The sequence below is a fragment of the Elephantulus edwardii genome, unplaced genomic scaffold, assembly GCF_000299155.1.
Source record: "Elephantulus edwardii isolate Elephantulus edwardi_28Jun2011 unplaced genomic scaffold, EleEdw1.0 scaffold00222, whole genome shotgun sequence".
Classification (NCBI taxonomy): domain Eukaryota; kingdom Metazoa; phylum Chordata; class Mammalia; order Macroscelidea; family Macroscelididae; genus Elephantulus; species Elephantulus edwardii.
In genome coordinates, this window is record NW_006399972.1 from 1,641,839 (window position 1) to 1,656,265 (window position 14,427).

The 14,427-nt window shown below is 39.0% G+C and overlaps 1 pseudogene; it reads right to left on the reverse strand.

Annotated features, from left to right (window-relative positions):
* LOC102849427 overlaps positions 1 to 12,594 on the reverse strand; it is a 74,830-nt pseudogene extending 62,236 nt beyond the window's left edge.
* Positions 12,595 to 14,427: the final 1,833 nt, after the last annotated feature.

Here is a 14,427-nt window from a genome sequence, read left to right on the forward strand (position 1 = left end):
ACAAGATAAAGGTAAATAATCCAATAGAAAAATGGGCACAGGATATGAACAGGCCTTTTGTTTATAGAGACCATATGAGTCGTGCTCAACTTGATGACAATCAACAACAAGTAAACAATGCCCTCCAGCTAATCCAGTATTGCCCATTGTAATTTCTTTGTTTCTTTGTGTCTGATGCCTAAACTCTCTGTTTTGTGCTACTATTTGAATCTCTAGAGCCGTTTGGTTACCTATTCCATAGGTGGTTGTTGTTGTGTACCATCAAGTTGGAATCGACCTATAGCTGACCCCCTGGCAGATTTTCCAAGACAGTCAATTGCATGGGAGGAGATTTTTCATCTTTCCCCTATGGAGAAAGCTAGTGGATTCTAACTGTATGCCTTTGATATCTCAGTACAGTTCTTTTACCATGAGACCACCAGGTAGACCCTTAGGTAGTTCACTGTTAATCAATCAAAGATGGAGCCTCTGTTTTTCCAATATACAAACTGCTCCACAAGAGAAAGATGGGCAATCTCCTCTTGAGCAATCTACAACCTCAGAAACCCAGTAAAGAATCAGCTATGAGTTGATTCAAACTCAATGACAATGAGAGAGATTTCTAATCTGTTTTCCCAAGATGCTACCTGTGATGAAAATAATTATTTTTATATGACTTTTCAAGTTGTAGTTGTTGTTTTTGTGTAGAGTTGGGGTTGACCCATAACTGAACCCCAGTGGGTTTTCCATCACATGGGAGGAGATTGCAGCTTGGGGCCTTGAGAAGTGCTATGACCTTGTAATTCCCACCAACTGGACAGTATAGCAAGGGTTTGAAAAAATTACTAGGTGTGTGTTGTTGTTGCTTTTGTTGCTCTTAGGTACCTTTCACTCATAGGACCCTATAAACAACAGATCTGAACCTCATTCTACCTGGCATCCTCCTAACTAACTTTGAGATGGTCAAGCCCATTGTCACTGTTACAATTCCAATCCACATATGTAAAGACTTGAAAAGTCACTCAGCAGGACTGACTCTCACAGTCCTGCTAAGTAATCGTAAGTTTTGCTGTCTTGCTAAACAAAGCAGGGAGGAAGCTCACTATGACAGTGAATAGATTTCCACTCACAGTAACTATAGGACAGGGTAGAAGTACCCCTATAGAATTTTCAAGATTGGAAACCTTAACAAAAGCAAATTATCTCATCTTCCTCCCATGTAGTAACTAATGAGATTTCTGGCTTTTGATTACCAGCCAAATGCTTTTAACCACTGTCATCAGGGATCAACCTTCCTTACAAAATGCCAAAAAATGTGAGTTGAAGCTTCAGCATTTTTTCCTCTAAGGAACACCCTGGTCCCACTTTATCTAAGACGGAGTATTATTCAGTATTCTTCTCCAACATCACAGCTCCAAGCATCTATTGTTCTTCTGTCATTCTTATTTATTGTCCAGCTCTCTGATGCACAGTAAGACCATATTAAGATTGAAAAGAGCATGGCCTGTGTCAGGCACATCTTAGTCTTCAAATTGGCATCATTGCTCATTATTGCTTTGGAGAGGTCTTTGACAGCAGACTTTCTCAATGCAATGTTGTTGTTGTTGTTATGTGCCATCGAGTCACTTGCGACTCATAGCGACCCTATGTACAACAGCCCTTAACTGCTCTGTCCTGTGCCAATTGCACTGTCTCTTACACTCCCATCCCGATTATCCCAGTCACTGATTCAATCCACCTCATAGAGGGCCTTCCCCTCCTGTGCTGTCCCTCCACCCTCCCAAGCATGATGTCCTTCTCCAAGGACCGGTCTCTCCTCACATGTTCAAAGTATGTTAGACGGAGCCTCAGAATCCTTGCCTCCAAGGAGCCACCCAGTTTAACCCTTTCCAGGACGAATCTGTTTGTTTTCCTAGCAGTCCATGGTATTCTCAATGCTCTTCTCCAGCACTCAAAGGCATCAATTCTCCTTCTAGCCTCCTTGGTCGTTGTCTAACTCTCTGATGCATAACAAGTGATTGTGAAGACCATGGCCTGTATCAAATGCACCTTAGTCTCCAGAGAGACACCATTGCTCTTCAGTACTTTGGAGAGGTCCCTAACAGCAAACTTTCTCATGGCACTGTGCCTTTTAATTTCCTGGCTACTGGTGCCAAGATATATCTTTTCATTTCTTGAATGTGAGTGTCCAGGGTGTTGAGTTTTGATTAATGTAACATGACATCTCTGACAATTTAAATTTTTCTGCACCTATCATGATGCTGTCTATTGGCCCAGTGGTGAGGATTTTTGTCTTCTTGATGTTGAGATGCAATCCATATTGAAGGCTGGAGTCTCTGATCAAGCCGCCTCACATTCAGCAAGCAAAGTTGTGTTATCTAGATGCATTATGTAGATTAGTAATGAGACTTCCTCCAATCCTGATGTCACATTCTTCTTTATAGAGTCCAGTTTCCAAAATTATTTTCTCAGCACACAAAATGAATAGGTATGGAGAAAATAAATCAACCAGTGCTCCTCTTTTTTTCTTGGGCTAGGCATAGGTTTTATATACATATAATTGTGGGACTCCCATTATTTTCAATGTTTACCATAAATTGTTATTATTAGCACAGTCAAATGCCTTGCATAGTCAATAAAACACAAATAGACATTCTTCTGGTGTTCTTTACTTTAAGCCAAGATCTATCTGACATCAATGATGATATTCCTGTACTACTTCTAAATTCTACTTGAACATCTCTGCCACTGTTCTAGCCATTTTTGTATCATCTTCAACAATACTTAGCTTGCATATAATGTTAATGATATTATTCAATTATATCCGTATTCTGTTGGATCACCTTTCTTGGGATTGAGAACCCATATGGCTCTCTTCAAGTCAGTTGATTTCTACAAAGATCAGTCTCTTAGAGTGCTGGGAGGATCTCAGTGTCATCCTTTTACAAAACACAAATAACTTGAGAAGTTGGACTTTAGGAAGAAGACTGTGGCCTCAGGACTGGAGACTCCTCAATAATCTACATTATTCAGATAACATAACTTTGCTTGCAGAAAGTGAAGAATAGAAGAACTTACTGAAGAAGATCAGAGACGACAGCCTTCAGTATTGGTTACCCCTCAAGATCAAGAAACAAATATCCTGATCACTGGATTAATAGGCAACACGTCCCTTTGGAGAGGGACATGATGCTGGGTAGAGTAGAGGGACAGTGCAGGAGGGGAAGACCCTCTATGAGGTGGATTGATTCAGTGACTGGGGTAATCGGAATGGGTGTGTCAGAGGCAATGCGATTGGCACAGGATAGAGTAGGGTTTAGGGCTGTTGTACATAGGGACGCTATGAGTCGTAAACAACTCGATGGCACATAACAACAACAACAATGACAGGTGGGAAAAAATTGAAGTTGTCAATTGAAGTTGATTTAAATTTACTTGGATCCTCAATTAATGTCCATGGTGTTGTTGTTGCTATGTGCTGTCAAGTCAGCTGCAACTTATAGCGACCCTACGTAAAACAGCCCTAAATCCTACTTTATTCTGTGCCAATCTTATTGTCTCTGACACACCTACCCCCATTATCCAAGGACTGATCCCTCTTTACAACGCGTCCAAAGTATGTCAGAAGAAGCTTCAGAACCCTTGCCTCCAAGGAGCAGCCTGGTCTCACCCTCTCAAGGACTAACCTGTTTGTTCTCCCAGCAGTCCATGATATATTCAATACTCTTCTCCAGCACCACAGCTCAAAGGCATTCAATTCTCCTTCTGTCATCCCTAGTCATTGTCCAGCTTTCTGATGCATAGCAAGTAATTTCAAAGATCATGGCCTGTATCAGGTGCAACTTAGTCTCCAGACTGACATCTTCACTCTTCAGTACTTTGGATAGGTCTCTAACAGCAGACTTTCCCAATGCAATTCATCTTTTAATTTCCTGGCTACTGGTACCAAGTGTTGACTGTAGAGTCAAGCAAATGAAATCTGTTAACAATCTCAATCTCTTCACCATCCATCATGATGCTGGCCCATTGGTGAGAATCTTTGTTTTCTTCATGTTGAGCCTCAATCCATATTGAAAGCTGCAGTCCCTGACCTTCTACAGCAAGCACTTCAGATCCTCCTCAGTTTCAGCTAGCAGGGTTTTGTCATCTGCATAACACAGATTGTTGATGAGTCTTCTTTCAATCCTGATGCCCCATTCCCTGATACAAATACCTGGTATTTAGACTCCTAAATTCAAGAGATACTGGCCACAGCAGAATAAATTAACAGCAGCTGAGGCACCGAGAATCGCCGAAGCCCAGAAAGATTGAGATATAAGCCATCACATCAAGGCCTGGATAGGGGAAGTTAGTGTTGAATGGAGTACGTGAGAGTAGAAAGGAATGCTGGTGGAGCAGGGAAAGGGCTTGGTCAAGACCCACGTGTCAAGGGCGAGGACAGAGACAACACTGGATCTATTGGTTATTTCTAAAATTGGGGAAATATTTCTCATCTGATCTTTTCTGTAAAATGCTTGTCTGTCAAATAATGTACTAAATCTGAGCATTCAAATTAAGACAGAATAGGAAGATGGACTGGCTATCTACTTCTGAAATAGCAGGGCTTTGAAGTCCTATGTACTATGTACAATTGAGCACAATGTCCATGGTAGCAGTCAAAAAATCAAAAGATGTGTTTCATTAGGGAAATCTGCTGTCATAATCTCTCCAATGTTCTATACAGCAAGGATATTTGATAAAGACTAAGGGCTGTCTAGCCCAAACCTTGATATTTATCCATTGCTTTGTATACAAAGTTGAACAATGCAAAAGGAAGACAAAAGAAGAAATATTGTCTTTTCAATGTGGTGCAGGGAGAGAGTATTGAATACACCATGGCTTCCAAAAGAGCAAACAAATCTATCTTGGAAGATATACAACCTGAGGTATATTAGACACAAAGATAGTAAAACCATCTCACAAACATTGTGTCAGTTCTTACACAATGACAATCCTTTTAAAAAGACTTCATGATGGGAAAAGTAGGGGGTCAGTGAAAGAGAAGACCCTCAGTGAGAAATATTGTCACAGACACTGCATCTATGGGCTTGAGCATGGAAGACACTGTGATGATGGCACAGATTAGGGTGAGGTTTCAATTTGTTGTTCATAGGGTTCTATAAATTGTAGTTAACTCAATGGCAACTAACAACAATACAAATAATGATAACAGTACCATCAGGAGAGCCTGAAGCATATACTGCCCTTTGGACTTGGAATCCTGTGCTGAGAACCTCTTAGACACAGAAAACAACCGTAATATTAAAGGAAGAGAAATTGTGGGTGAGTTGACCCATAAAGGAAGAGATGGTCATAGTGGGCTTGCTTGTCAGTGGAAAGAGACATAGTCAGGAAGTACGCTTACTGCTGAAAAACTGTAATGCTTGCCTGTTCATGGCAGAGACCTGGATGTGCCTTAACAGCACACCTCCTTCCCTAGTCAAAAAGGCAGGAGCAATAAAGACAGGCACCATAGGACCAGTTAAAATAGCATTGTTGTTGTTGTTATGTGCCATAAAGTTGGCTATGACTCATAGTGACCCTATGAAAAATGTTTCTGAACCTTACCCTATCCTGAGCCAACCTCACTATCTCTGACACACCTTGAACCATTGTCACAGTCACTTTTTCAATTAATCTTAAGTCTTCCTCTCCTGTGCTGACCCTCTCTCTGCCTTTCCAAGCACGATGTCCTTCTCCAAGGATTGACCTGTCCTAGCAACAAGCTCAAAGTATGGCCTGTATAAGATGACAGGAGCTAGTGGCAAAAGCTTGGGAGTTCCTGTGAAATTTTGAGAAATCCTCAGGGTCTTCTTGTGAACAATGCAAGGTCCAGCAAGACACAACAATAGAGAAGCCACGAGAAGCAAACAGGTCTTGTAAGTAGCTTAGTGGTAGCCAGAGGCAGTGATGATGTTATCAAAGCATCTGACACAAACCACAACATGAATATAAGGATAAGCTCAACCCAAACTCACTGCCCTCAAGTTACATGTGTTAGCAGCCCAATGTATCATGTCCTACACCATTAGGAGAAGGAGGGGAATTTCCTCTTTGAAAATGTTATCATGTAAATGCAGTGTTCATTATTTAAAAGAAATATATGGTTAGGTATTATTTGCATGACTATAATCCAGAATAAGAGATGCAAGTGGACTGGGAGCGCCGAGGGGAGGGATGAAATTGTGCAACAGTGAATAACTGGAAATCCAAGATTTCTATAAATGTTCATTAAAATATCAATAAAAATAATAATTTTTAAAAAGAAAATATGTTATTACTGCTTATTGTTTGCTTTCTATGTCACTGCTTTTGTTATTAGGTACCACCAAGTCAACAACACCTTACAGCAATTCTACAGACAAGAGGTATTGTACATCCTGTCCAATTCTCATACTCTCTGTCATACCAAAGTCCATTGTGGTAGTCATTGTGCCAGTTCATCTCATTGAAGGTCTCCCTCTTTTTCACTCACCTTTTCCAGAATGCTCTCTACAGATAACACTATTTTTGGCTTTACTTTGCCAAGCTGTAAATGTTTTTTGTATTGAATTTTCTGAGAGATGAGTGCAGCTTTCATGAAAAGTCGATGCGAGTGAATGCAGCTTCTTCTTAGAGGTCTTCCAGCTGCCTGGAAGCTTGAGGCACAAACCGTCTTCATGAGCAGTGCAGATAGATAGTTGAGGTGTTGTTGGTTTTTTTTTCTTCCTCCCCCCCCATTCACATTGTATTTCATATGATCATTCCCAAACATTGGGAATGTGTCTTACAAAATAAATCACTGTTGGTCTGTTCTCACTATTGTCCTATATGTTCAGATTCCCACTGAATCTTTCTTAATTCCTTCACCCCCTCCCTGTGTTCAAAAAATTTCCACAACCCCGTGTTTGCCTTCCTTCCTCACTGTTAGTACCGTTGTACCCTCCCCTCTTTGAATATCCATATACATCTGACTATTATCCTTCTGTTTCTATTGAAGTTCTGACCAGCAGGCTAGTCTGAAGGTTATTTGCAAGTAGTATTTAATTTAATATATGTCAAAACTTTACCTGGTTTATTCTTCTGTCCTAATCTTTAAATTCTGTTTCTCTGTAAAAATCTATGGCTGCGTCCTCTGAGACTCTCACTGTTGATACAAGACGGCCGTAAACCTAAGAATCTATACTGTATGTTCAGCTCCACGAATGTTTATTGACTGCTTCACTACATCATACCAATATGAAGATAAGGTCACAAGAGTCAGGATATTTGTATAGACTATTTTTTGGCTTCTGATTTCTTAATTCCATGAATATCATAAACTTTTCACTTAATGTTGATAAGGCATCCTAAATTACTGTTAATTTTTCTTTTTTATGGATAATATTAATTTTATTAAATTATAATGAAAATTGATAGCCAAAGTATTTATTATTGATTCCTTAAATATACTGTCTTTTTTATGTTCTTCTTACTGTTGTTGTCACTAGGTGCCATTGAATCAAGTATAGCTTATAGTGACCCTATGAAAAACAAATTTGAATCCTGCCCTATCGTGTGACAACCTCATTATCTCTGACACACTCAAGCCCACTGTTATTATTATTTGTAAAATTATCTTGCTATCATTATTAGTAAAATACACCATGGGTGAGTCTGGGGGACATTATGCTGAGTGAAATAACTTGGTCACAAAAGGACAAATACTGCATAAAGCTATTACTGTAAAAATAAGAGGATGACTGGGAGGTGGAGAGAATCAGGTGAGCAAAGATAGAAAATACGGTAATTTAACAAGGTAAAGGACCAGGACAAGGGTGGGTCAACCTGGGAAGAACTGACAGAAGGACAATATGGCTATTGCAATTAGTAAATAGGAACACAGTGTGTATGACTGTTCAAAAGCAGAAGAGGAAAGGGAGTAATAGAACGGGGAGAAGGGAAATTCTAATAGAGCAGCAGAGATAAGTGAATAGATTGGGGAGTGGTGGTGAAGGAATAGGCAAGGTACAAAGTGATAAAAAAGCATGGATCAGTGCATCACCAGTAAATGAATGAAAACTCAACTTTTCTTTAAACTTTGTTTAAAATTACAATTGAAAGTATTTTTAAAGCTGTATATAAATATTATTATTTTGTTGTTTTTAGGTGCCATTGAGTTGTGTTAGACTAATAGTGACCCTATGAACAACCAACCTGAATCCTGCCTTATCCCATGCCATCCTCATCCTCTCTGACACATTAACGCCCATTGCTGAAGTTTTTGTGTCAATCTATCTCACTGGGGGAGGGGAGGTCTTCCTCGCTTTCCCTGGCTTACCATATTTCCAAGTATCCCTTTCCACGAAACAGCCTCACCTAACTACCTGAACAAAGTATGAAGATGAAGCTTCACCATTTTTGCCTCCAAGGAGCACTCTGGCTATACTTTTTTTCCAAGACATATCTATTTGTTCTTTGAGCAACACATGGGATATTCAGTACTTTTCTCCAGCACCACTGTTCAAAGACATAAGTTCTTATTCTTTTCTTTATTCATTGTCCAGCTCTCAGATGCATAGCAAGTGACTGAAAAGATCATGGCGTACCTTAGTCTTCAAAGTGGCATCACTGCTCTTCAGTATTTTGGAGACATTCCTGACAACAGACTTTCCAAATGCAATACATCTCTTTATTTCCCGACTGCTGGTACCAAGGGTGTTGATTGTTGAACCAAGCAAGATGAAATAATTGACAGCTTCAATACTTTATGTATCACAAAGTTGACTGTTGATCCTGTGGTGAAGACATTTGTTTTCTTGATGTTGGCATTAATCAATAGTAATTACTTATATATAAAAAAACCCACAATGTATATAAATTATTATATGCAAGTAAATTAAAATATGATTCTTAAAGCATGTGTTCATGCCTGATAGTCAAATTTTCTTACTCATTGTGAAAAATTATTATGAATTAATGAAACCAATACTTATTTATGGCTTACGGGGTCAATTTTGTTGTTTTCAGTTGTTCGTCATATTTTGTAAAGATCTTCTTTTTAACTTTAAGTAATGACAGGAGGTTAGGATTCCATCAATTAGTGCAGAATATGATGATGAATTTAAGATCACTAGGGTCTGTAAATTAAGAAAGCTATGTGTCCGAGTAGTATCCTTTCTCCACACCTATTTAATCTACATGCTGAGTAAATTTGAGAAGTTAGACTCTGTGAAGAAGAATGTGGCATCAGGAATGGAGGCAGACTCATCAATAACTTTTGGTATGCAGTTGACAGAACCTTACTTGCTGAAAGTCAGGAGACTTGAAAGACTTGCTGCAGAACATCAAACACTGTAGCTTTCAATAGGGATTACATCACAACATAAAAAAAAAATCCTTACCACTGGACCAATAGGCAGCATCATGTTGGATGGAGAAATGATTGAGACTGTCAATGACTTTATCTTTCTCAGATCCACAATCAATACACTTGGTACCAGCAGTCAGGAGATCAGATGCATTGCACTGGGTAAGTCTGTGGTTAGTGACCTCTCCAAATTACTGAGGAGCAATGATGTCAGTTTGAGGCCTAAGGTGTACTTGATTCAGAGCATGGTCACTAGCTATCCATCTAAGAGCTGGACATTGAGTAAGGATGAGAAAAGAAAAATTAATGTCCATGAACTATGGTGTTGGAGGAGAGTAGTGAATATCCCATGGATTTCCAAAAGAACAAATATGTCTTGGAGATGGTGAAACCAAATAGCTTCTTGGGAGAAAGAATGGCAAAACTTCATCTTGCATACCTTGGGCATGTTTCTAGAAAGGGTATTCATTAGAGGAAAAACATCATACTTGAAAAAATGGAGGGACAGTGAAGGAGAGGAAGACATTCAAGGAGGTAGATTGACACAGTGACTGCAGAAATGGGCTTGAGTGTGTCATAGATTGTACAAATGGCACTCCAGGATAAGACAGTGTCCAGATCTGTTGTTTATAGGGTTGCTATGACTCAGACTTGACTTGACGGCATCTGGCAACAACTGGGGTCTAAAATAGTCCTGAAAGTTGATAAATTAATTCATTCAGCAGGCATATATTGTATTTTAATATGCATTATTGTTGTTGTTGTTAGGTGCCTTCAAATACAACTCATAGCGACCCTATGAGCAACAGAGCTCAACCCTGTCCTATCCCGTGCCATTCTCATAATCTCCAACATACTTAATCCCACTGCTGCTGTCACTCTGTTAATCCATCTCTGATGTCAATCCATCTCTTTGTGAGTCTCTCTTTCCTTCACTGACCCTCCATCTTAACCCAGCATGATGTTCCTTTCCAAAGAAAAGTCTTTTCTAGCAACATGCCCAAAGTATGTGAGTCAAAGCTTTGTCATACTTGCCTCCAAGACACACTCTGGCTTTCTCTTCTTTTGGCAATTCATGGGATATTCAGTACTCTTTTCCAACACCACAGCTCAAAAGTATCCAAAGAATTCATTGTCCAGCTTTCAGATGCATGACACGTGATTGAAAACGTCATCATCTGAGTCAGGTGTACCTTAGTCTTCAAACTGATACCATTGCTCTTTAGTAGTTTGGAGAAGACCTGGACAGCAGACATTCCCAGGGTAATATGTCTCCTGATCTCCTGACTGCTGGTACCAAGAGTGCCGATGGTGGATCCAGGTAAAATGAAATCATTGACAACTTCAATCTTTCCTCCACCTATCATAATGCTTCTTATTGGTCCAGAGGTGAGGATTTTTGTCTTCTTGATGTTGCAATACAATCCATATTGAAGGCTGTAGTGTTTTTTTATTTGTTTGTTTTCCCTTATGCACTTCCATTCCTGAGCTTCATCATGTGATTGGCATACCTCTTCCCTATCACTTTGTGCTTGTTTAATCTCTATTGCAAAACCCTATAAACAACCTATCTCAACTTTTCCCTAACCTGCACCATCCTTGCCATCTCTAATATGCTCAAATCCATTGTTAAAGTCAGTGTGCCACTCTGTCTTGTTGAGGGTCTTCTCCTTCTCTGACACTTCATCTCTCCCCACATGATATCTTTTTCAAATGACTGACCCGTCCTGACAACAATCCCAAAGTATGAAATACAAAGTTTCAAAATCCTCACCTCTACAGAGCACCATGCATGCACTTTTCCCACAACAGACTTGTTTGTTCTTTTTACAGTTTACGGGATTTTTGGTACTCTTCTCCAACATTATCACACAAAGGCATAGATTCCTTTTCTCTCATCCTTATTCATTGTCCAAACTTTGAGAAGCAACTGAAAAAAACATGTCTTGAATCAGGCAGACATTAGCCTTTAAACAATGACATGATTGCTCTGTTTTGCCCCCTTTTAAGATGTTTTTGTTTTGTTTTATATTGGTTTGCTTACAAAATTTGTATATATTATGTATCACAGTATTCTCCATTCACATTGCATTTCATATAATCATTCCCATGCATTGTTGTTGTTGTTAAATGCTGTCGAGTCGTAGGAGACTCATAGCAACTCTATGAACGTTCCTTGCTCTCCAAGTTCATAGGGTTTCCAGAAGCAAGCTATTTTGGAAGTGGACGCCACTCCTGCTTTCAAGCTTGTTTTAATCAGGGAGCTCCACCAAACACTGTCCACCATGGGTGACCAATATCGCATTTGGCACATCAGGGTCCCAGTGTCCAGCATCACAGCCACCACAAGTTACCTCTGTACAGCAAATCGACAGAGCAGTGATATACTACCTAGCTGGTGGACTATTAGTCAGAGATCCCCAGCATTAGGCTTACAAAATTAATCAACCATGGACCATGCCCATCATTACTGTGTCTTTTCAGATCCCTGCTGGATCCTTCCGATTTCTTTCATCCTCTTTCTTCACCTACCAAATTGCTCTTTAAAACTTTGGGGAGGCCCTTGAAAAAAATTTTTGCCAATGTAACACTTCTTTTGATTTCTTGACTGCTGTTACCTAGGTGTCGATTGTAGCTCCAAGTAAAATAAAATCCTTGACACCTTCAGTCTTCTCAATCTTGATTTTGCCTATTGAGCCAGTGGTGATAATTTTTGTTTTCTTAATGTTGAAAAGTAATCAATATTGAAGGCTGTAGTATTTTATCTTCTTCAGCAAGTGCTTCAAGTCTTCTTCAATTTCTACAAGCAAGGTTTTGTCATCTGCATAATAGAGGTTGTCTAGGAGTCCTCCTACAATCCTGATACAATATGCTTCATATAGCACAGCTTCTTGAATGATTTGCTCAGTATACATGTTGAATAGATATGAGAAAAGTATAAAACATTGGCCCACACTTTCCCTGATTTTAAACCATGCAGTGTTCCCTTGATATATGGGCAAGTGTTTCTTGGTCTAATATAGGTTTCACATGTGCAAAATTAAATTTATGTGGAATTTTCATTATTCTCAATGTTAGCAATAATTTGTGATCATTCACATAGTCAAATCTCTTTGCATAGTCAATAAAACACAAATAAATATCTCTGTAGTATTTTCTACTTTCCACCAAGATCCATTTGACTTCAGCAGTTATCCCTCCTTCCACACCTCTTCTGAATCCAGGTTGAATTTCTGGCTGATCCCCATCGACGTACCATCCCAGTCATTTGAAAAATAATCTTCAGCAAAATGTTTACTTCCATGTCATGTTTAACAATATTGTACAAAATTTTCCTCATTCTGTCGGGGCCCCTTTTTTTTGAGTGGAAATAAATATGGATCTTTCAGACATTTAACACTTACCCTTAGAGGCATCTAACAGTTTATTAACCGAAAAATAACCTTCAGCAAAATGTTTACTTCCATGTCATGTTTAACAATATTGTACAAAATTTTCCTCATTCAGTTGGGGCACCTTTTGTTTTTGAGTGGGAACAAATATGGATCTTTCAGACATTTAACACTTACCTTTAGAGGCATCTAACAGTTTATTAACCAAAGTTAGGGCACCTTTCTATTAGAATAAGTAGAAAGTCCAAGAATCCTCATAGTAGTCTCCTGAGAGTCTAAGTTGACTGTATTGTCCATACAAATATGTTAGGAAAAAACAAAATAAAGCACTTCATTGTCATGACATGTCAACAGACTCATAGTTGACCCTTAAGCAGATTTTTGGAAGCAATAAATAACAGAAGAGGAGATTATGCATCTTTTTTCTCTCAGAACTGCTACTGAATTCAAACAACCGAAGATGTGTCATCTTTGGGTTAGCAGTGAAACTCCTTATGGATTAATTAATATCTACTCAGTATGTATGGTGAACAGACCATTTGAGAAACTAGACTTTATGAAGAATGTGGCATCAGGATTGGAGGAAGATGCATCAACAGCCTTGTTTGCTGAAAGTGAGGGGGAATCAAAGTGTGTGCTGCAAAAGATCAATGACTATAGTCTTCAATATGGATTATATCTCAATACCAGCAAAACAAAAATCCTTAGCTCTAGGTCAACAGGCAACATCACGATAGATGAGAAAAAGATGGAACTTGTCTGTGACTGTCTTACTTGGATCCATTATCAACACCCAGATAACAGCAGACAAGAAATAAAAAAAAAAAAGAGAGATGAGTTGAATTGGGAAAATCTGTTGTTAGGGACCTCTAAAGAGTAATGATGTCCATTTGAAGACTAAGATGCATCTTAACCAAACCATAATCTTCTCAGTTGTTTGCTATATATCTGAAAGTTGGACAGTGACTAAGGATGACAGAATTAATGTGTTTGAGTTGTAGAAGGGTATTGAATAGCCCATAAACTGCCAAGAGAACAAGAAATTATGTCCTGGAGAAAGTGAAACTTGAAGGCAAGTTTGGTGAAATTCCACATCTTAAATTTTGGGTATATTATTAGGAGCGGCCAGGTTTGGAGAGGAACATTATGTTTGGAATGATGGACAATCAGTGTAACAGAGGAAAATCCTCAATGAGATGATGGACGTGTTAACTCTAACAATGGTGAGGATAGCACAGGAGAGGGCAACGTTCAGGGTCACTATTCAAAGGGATGCTATGATTTATAGCCAACTCAGCAGCATGTAACACAAGCAGTTAAAATACACAGTGTTTGCAGCAATGGACTTAAGCCTACCAGTGATTGTAAAGATGGAGAACTGAGAAACCTTTTGTTATTTTTTTTTCCTTTCTTTCTTGAGGTCTCTTTGAGTTAAACTCAACTACCAACATATAGGACTAGGATCAATTCTACTCTAGGATAACCTTTATACTCACTAATGACATCTTCAAAGACCCTATGTCCCACTATGGGACAGATGGTCTTTTTCACATTCATAGGAAAGGGTCTTGGAACTTGAACATATTTTTTGAAGGGTAGAGTTCAATCCCTAGCACCATGTAAGATGTTCTTCTACTACAGATGTAGCCAAACATTTTAAGTGATGCCTTAGATGGGTCTATAACCGAA